Below are 7,763 nucleotides of genomic sequence, written 5' to 3'. Positions count from 1 at the left end.
AAGCTTGGGTACCATAGGATGTGGGCACACTGGTTGCAGTGCCATTGCTTCCCAGCGAGGGAATACTTCCAGCAGGTCCTCCTGGTGGGCCTCCCGCAGGCTGCCCTACCCTCTGCACACTCGCCTCCTCTTCCTCCCTGACTCCAGGTTCTGCTGCAACTCCCGCTTGATGTTTGTGCAGAACGGTACGCAGCAGTTGTTCTCTTGGCAGTGGTTGACGTGGTAGCAGCACAAAGCGATTAGCTGCTTACAGATGGGGCAGTTGCCTCTGGTCTTGCAGGTTGTGATGTGCTTAACCACTCGCTTCATCCTGCTGCAGGTGCGCAGTGAGCAGGTGGCACTGTGACACTGACAGCAATGAACTGTCTAGAACTAGTGGATGGCGCGCAGAATTTTGCAGCAGCGGCGGTCTTTTGGGCTCTGGGCATCTGCAGCAGCCTGGTTGTTGCTCTCGTCATCTACACCTAGCCCCAGCTTTTCCATCTTGTGTTGGTGGTCTTCAGCGTTGGAGCAGGCGATGAACAAGTTACAACCCTGGGAAAGGAGAAACGAGGGAGAACAAAGAGATAATGACCAAGCAGCCCTGAGTTATCTAGAATTACCTCCTCCACCGATGAAGTAACAGGAACAGTGCGGCCGCCCAACAGCTTTGAAGAAGTACCTGGGAGGACAGAGCACTACTCATTCAATTTACACTTTACACCAACCGCTCTGCGAGTTTGAGCTAGCGATAACAACCTTACAGTCAGAAGTCTTTATGTCTAACCTGCGGGTGACAGCAGCCTCCCAAGACAGTTGATAAATACTCATTTTTCGCTTACAATTAAATTCTAAAAACCTGCAGCCACTACATCCTTAGGTTGAAACTAAAAGACAATAATTTCCAGTTTCCAAAACCATACGGCGATGGTAAAGAGTTATTTTCCAGTCACAAGCTTGGGTCCCGAACCAGAAGGTAACCGTTCCCCTTTCTCTCGTACATCTTCACCTAACACTCCTCTGTTGACCCAACGGCCACTCTTCAAGGCCAGTGCTCTGAACACAGCCAAGGAGAAGTCATTCAGTATTAGCGAATGCATCAAAAGACAATGTTGTGCCAGAGAGCAAGAAAGAAAAGAGGAAAGTATTTAACATAACCAGTATGTTTTCAGCATCATACTTATTGTACAGCTGTATGTAGAGAATTCAGGAGGCGACCGGGAACCGCCGCAGCCGGGATGCGAACCCTGATCTCCCGCACCACGGGCGACTTCGTTAACCGGTCCACTATCATCGGTCATTCCAGCTTCCAGTTATGAGGAGGAGTCCAGACGGACGGAACTGTGGACGTAACTTGATGTGCACAACTTGAAACTTTTCCCCACCCGTGTGTTGGGAGGTGCGTGTGCACGTGGTTGACATTTATCCATGGTAAATCCTGCAGGCATCGCCAAAAATATGTCAGACAATAGCGCGCGCCTACAAACAGGAAACTGGTCCGACCGCTGCAGTAGAAACCGGAAGTCAGGGCACTACAGTTCCGCACAGAGGGGTTTATCCATTGGTAGGGCCGTTCTTAGCGTTTCGTTCCAAAAGGTCTTAGCGAGACGCTGTACAGAGTCCACAAAGACTGGATTAGAGACTGCTGCTATTTGTTCATTGTCCTCAGGCACTTCTGGTTTACCCTTTAATATCCCATTTTGAAGTGAATGAAAGAATGGTGATTTATTCCGGACATGTAAGTAAGCAGGGCATAACATACAGATAAGCCATTTGCCGATAATCTGAAGTGATCAACAAATGCACACATCAAACTCGACGAACAAATCTGCGTGTGCATCAGATACACACTCGAAGAGGAGCGTGAGGAAGTGCGCACTTGTTGTTTCCTGCCCTTCTCAGCAGTGAGGGCAGGGGCAGCAGCAGCAGCAGCCTGTTGAACCTGTTTGGATGTGTTATGTATCCCACTAATACATTCTACTAGTGCATGTAAAACAAAAGATAGCTGCGTTCTCCTTTTCAAATGAATTCTCAACGCGTCACCACGTCACGTGTCCTTCCTGCATAATTAGTGCCACGAGGCTGTGACACTGAAATCTTTATTTCCAGACTTTAAAACACGAGTCGGTATCAGTACTCTCACCCTGTAGCTCTGGAACAAGAAGGGCTACATTGCCTGAGTCAGCGTGGACGGGGGTGACGTCATTCCCCAACAGCCAACAGCGCTTCCTGAAAGCAGCAATGAAACTACGCCCCTCCTGGTTCAATGTTGCTTTGTTTTTTTTTTTCTGGAACATTTTATTTATTTATTTATTTTTATCATGTACAATTGTTTTGGGTTTTTTTTACATTGGAACAAAACGGTGTCAGAGTTTCAGTGCAGGGGGGAGTCAAAACATAAAAAGTAAGAAGGCAAAAAGAGAGAAAATAAAAGAAATAAATTAAAATAAATAAACAAGGAGACACAACAATAAACGTATGAGGTCGGTGATCAGACGGTGATAATAAGAGCCACTGTTAGGAGTCTTTCAGAAGAAGAAAACAAACAGCCATGTAAAACTAAGCAGTTCATTTCTCTCACGTGTTCAATAGTTTTTCCAGGATGAGATGTTTTCATTGTCTTTTTGTTAGAGGTTATTTTGATAAGGGACTTGAAAAGGAACATCAGATCAGTGTAAAAGAAGCGAGTATTGGGCTCGCAGCCCATCCATCACCTTGGACTTGTGAATGTGAAATTTACCAAACAAACACCGAATTCTGGGAGCGTTAGATGAGCCAGTATTGCAATCAAGGAACAAGACCATACCTTCTTTTATAATAAGTACTTTGTTCAAAGTACCAAAAATGAGTAATGCAATATCCGTCCACAGCTTAGAGGAATAAGGACAATTAAAGAATAAATGTAAAACAGTTTCTTCTTCTGTGTTACAGAATGACAATTTCTCTGAGATTTCTGCTTTAAATTTGCATACAAGTGTGTTACATGGGTAATATTTATGTAGTATCTTCAAGTGAATTTCTTTGACCTTATTGAGTATGAAGAACTTGTTAGACTCAGACCATATGTTTTATATTTATATTTTCCTTGACAGACATTGGGAAAGAGACCTTCCAAATGTAGAATGCTTTAGGACCACAGCTCTCGTGTGATGCAAGTGTTCTCCTGATGTGCATATTATTATATTTACGATCAGGCAGGTTTATGACCCCTATTTTAATTTTGGGGTGTTCGCCAGAAAAAGGGCCACAAAGTAAAGGAGCCTTTACAAGACGACTCAGTCTTGCAGATATACTCTTGACAATTTTGTCATATTCCTTCTTAGAAAGGTCTGCACCCGTTTTTTTTGGAAGACATCTTCATAAGTGTAAAGTCCGCCCTGGGAATTTATCAGATCCAATACAAATATTATATCATTGTCCATCCAGTTCTTAAAAACGTAGTCTTGTTTCTAAATAACACATACTGGTTGTTCCAAATAGTACAAGTATGGGGGGAGAAATTACGTTTGAATGATAATTTCCAGACTTCAAGAGCTTGTTTGTGGAAGTTTGCTAGTTTAAGGGGCAATTTATTACATTTACAATTACAGAAATGTAAAAAATTTAATCCACCACATTTCTCAAAACTCAGGTTGGGGATATAATACCGTGGGGAATCATTATCAGCAAGGCAGTGCTTAATGTTAAAGATATTATTAATAGTGTTGATGCCCAAAGCATTGAAGCCACCTTCAGAGTATCTTCTAATGATTGTTTTCCTTTTTACATATTCAGTCTTATTTTTCCAAATCAATTCAAATAAGAGCGAATAAATGGCTGCACATGTTTTGTTGTCAACATAGAGAGACAATGCTGGGTACACAAGCCTGGAAATGCCTTCCGCTTTAGATAGCAACACTCGGCCTTGAATAGTAAGATCTCTCTGTAACCAGCAGCGAAAGATATTTTTTGCTTTTTCTAATTTGGGCCTGAAGTTCCCTAAAATTTTTATCAGAGGACACTTTGTCTATTTTAATACCAAGGTATTGAACTAATTGTTTTACTTGTAACCCGCTTAAGGATGTTTTGTCAGTGTCATGTACATACATGACAAATAAAGTGTTCCTGGTTCCTGATTCCTGATACATTACTTCACTCTTGTTTTGACTGATAATTAGACCAGAAGCATTTGAAAATTCTTTTAAAGACTCCAGGAGGATTTGAACCTGATTTTAATTTTTTAGAAAAAGAAATGTATCATCAGCCAGTTGGCTTATCTTTAGACAATCATCCCCAATTTGTATACCTTGATATCTGAACAATGAACAACATATAAATTAAGAAGTTTGCAACTATCAAAAAAAATAAGCGGGTATTGGGCATCCCTGTCTAATTCCTCTTTGAACCTCAAAACGTGGAGAGGTGCCTTTAAGCAGTGACACATTACTACTGATGTTTTTATACAGAGTTTGGGTTATATTTCTAAAATTTTCACCAAAATCAAAATGAACCAAAGCTTCAAAAATAAAGGGGTGCTCAACAGTATCAAAGGCCTTGTAAAAATCCAGGGATAGTATAATTGCACCATCATGGATTAGATCTGGATAGTCGATAATATCCAAGACCAGGCAGATATTGTTTGAGATGTGTCTACCTTTCATGAAGCCTGACTGTAACAGAAATTATTTCTTCCAAACAGGGCTTTAATCTATGGGCATACAATGCAGCTAACAATTTATAATCTGAGATGAGCATTGTTAATGGACACCAATTATCTAAAAATAGAATGTCTTTGTTGGGTTTTGGTATTAATGTAATAAGTCCTCGCTTCATTGACTCCAACAGCTCACCCTTTTTTGAACATTCCTCAAACAGATCTACAACTAGCTCTCTAATATCGCCCCAGAAAGTTTTATAAAACTCAAAGGGTAGACCTCCAGGGCCAGGGCTTTCATTGGGTTTTTTTTGTTGACTACTTCATCTAATTCTTCTAAATTAAGTGGGCACTCACAAAAGTCAACACTATATTGATTAACTTCGGGGATAAATGATTTAACTTTATCAAAGAAATACCTGCAATAAGCTGGGCTAAAGGATGTAGTGTAAATCTTTTGATAGAAACTAGAAACTGAAGAGTCTTCACTAGTTAAGACTCCATTGATATAGAGGGGTGCTATTTTCTTGTTTTCGCTTCTTTTTTTTCTGTAATTAAAAAAAATGCAGGATTCTTTCCTCCAAATTCTAGCCACTTTGCCCTGGACCTTATGAAGGCACCTTTTGTTTTCTCAACTTAAAGATTCAGATTCTCCTGTAGTGAATATAGTTTCTCTTTATCATCTTCAGTGGGTTGATCTAAATATGGAACTTATTTTCTTTAAAATGTTAGAATTTCTAGAAGCATTCGTTTTTGAGAGTTCTTTGCTACATTTTATAGGAAATTTACGGCATTCAAATTTGAATAGTTCCCATTTCAAAACAGGAGCTATATCAACCCTATTCTTAAATCCTATTACTATTTTCCTAATATCTCCACAGTAAGCAGGCTACTGTAGGAGTGAGCAGTTCAATTTCCAATACCCCGGATGTCTATGCCGTCTATTAGCTGAATTAGAAATAACAAGATCAATGTAGACATGATCTGTTAAGGGAGCATGAGAGATGTCACTGGGAAGTAGCAAGGAGACAACCAGAGATGAGCCAAAAACCTATCCGTGATTTTCTCTGACAAATCTTTTTTTTTAAAATGAATCGATATTGGTTGGATGAGTACATCTATAAGCATCTAACAAGGAAAGATTTCCAACAAAACGACTAATTACTGGATTAAGGTTGTTCACACTATCTCGTGGGGGGAATCTGTCGGGTGCCTCATTAAAGTCCCCACCCTCAATTACTGAGGCAGAGACATATTTTTGTTTTAAGGAATACATTTTGGGGGATACATCCTCAAGAAGGGAAATGTTCAAAGGCCCTCTATTAAACCCATAAATATTTGCTAAAATCAAGAAAGGATCCATAATTTGTAATACGAAAATTATCCGTCTTCCTTCCCCAGAAAAATGTGTTTCAACTGAACTTCCACTAAAGTTGCCATCAAACAATATTGCTCCCCCACCAGAGGGGCTTGACCCATGACAAAACAGTATTTCACCTCCCCACTGACCTCGCCATAATTCTTCATCACTTTGGCATGAGTGAGTTTCCTGTAAAAAAAAAAAAATCTCTTTTCTGTTTCTGAGATTTGCATAGTAAAAACAAAGCTTTGCTTTTAGTGACTTGGAGAATCCCCCCGTACATTAAGAGGAAAACAAGAAAAACGAATATTACACATGGAACAATATGAAGGTGAATGACAAGAAAAAACCCTACGTTTTTGGTAGATGTGGAATATGTTTAAGGTTGAGAGTTAAAACCCCAGCTTAATCTTATACCCATTCGAAAACAATACATTTGTCAGCAGTGGGCTGTCTCACCGTGGACCCCAAAATAAATGTCTCTTTTCATCACCCTAAAACTTACACTGTAAATTCTAAAAGCCAAGCCCACTCCAGACAGCGTTGCCAGTTACTGCTGCTTTACCCAGTCCAGCCATAGTCGGATCTGACGTCAAGTTCATTTTATTTGTATAGCCCAACATCACAAATTACAAATTTGCCTCAGTGGGCTTAACAGCAACACAACATCCTCTGTTCTGTCTGAGGGTCGTCCTCTGTGGGGAGTCTGCGTGGGTTTCCTCCCACAGTCCAAAGACATGTAGGCCAGGTGGATCCCTAGGTATGATTGTGTGTGTCTGTGTCAACCCTGTGATGGCCTGGCGGCCTGTTCAGGTTGTCTCAACGCCTGCCACCCAATGACTGCTGGGAGAGGCTCCAGCATCCCCGCGACCCTGAGAGCAGGATAAGCGGTTTGGATAATGGGCTGACGGATGGATGGTGCTTAAACAGACTATGCCGGTCCAATTAGTGAAGCATTTAGGATGCAGATTGCTGCAGGGTAAGTGGTGCTGTGGAAGCGAGATGTTCTGGTCTTGATACTGCAGTCTCTTACCCAAAGGGAGAAGACTGAATAGGGGGGTGGACTGGGTACGAAACTATTAGTGGTGAAAGTGTAACTAACTCACTTCTAGATGTATGTGGACAGCACATTTGTCTCTGTGAAAGCTCATTTAAATGGAGATTTAGCCCACCGTGGACTTCCTTATTTGACTTGCTGGCATACAGCTACTGTATCCCAAAGGCCCGGACTCTTTTTGGAAGGTCTCGCTCTTTGGAGGCGTCAGGCGGCTGTGGTGGTTGTCGCTCTCTGACAGTCCTCCTGTCTGTCATCTCCAACCCTCCGAGGGAGAACCACCAACAGCCACCGGCCCAAATACCGCCCGGTCTCTGGGGAGGGCTGCAGACTACCACGTCTCCTCCCATACACGTGGAGTCACCAGCCTGACAGTGAGGAGTTTCACCAGGGGGGCGTAGCGGGTGGGAGGATCGCGCTATCCCCCCCCAGTTCCCCCTCGAACAGGCGCCCCGACCGACCAGAGGAGGCGCTAGTGCAACGACCAGGACACATACCCACATCCAGCTTCCCACCCGCAGACACAGCCAGTTGTGTCTGTAGGGACGCCCGACCAAGTCGGAGGTAACAGGGGGATTCGAACCAGCGATCTGCGTGTTGGTAGGCAACGGAACAGACCGCTACGCTACCCGGACGCCCAGAACAGTACATTTCTTGATCTGACTTGACCACACACAGGAAGTAAGGTCTATCCACAAGCAGCCTAACACACAAATACGAGACAGAGGTCGAAGCCA

This window comes from Lampris incognitus, chromosome 10 (assembly GCF_029633865.1).
Source record: "Lampris incognitus isolate fLamInc1 chromosome 10, fLamInc1.hap2, whole genome shotgun sequence".
Lineage (NCBI taxonomy): Eukaryota > Metazoa > Chordata > Actinopteri > Lampriformes > Lampridae > Lampris > Lampris incognitus.
This window is presented reverse-complemented; position numbering follows the sequence as displayed.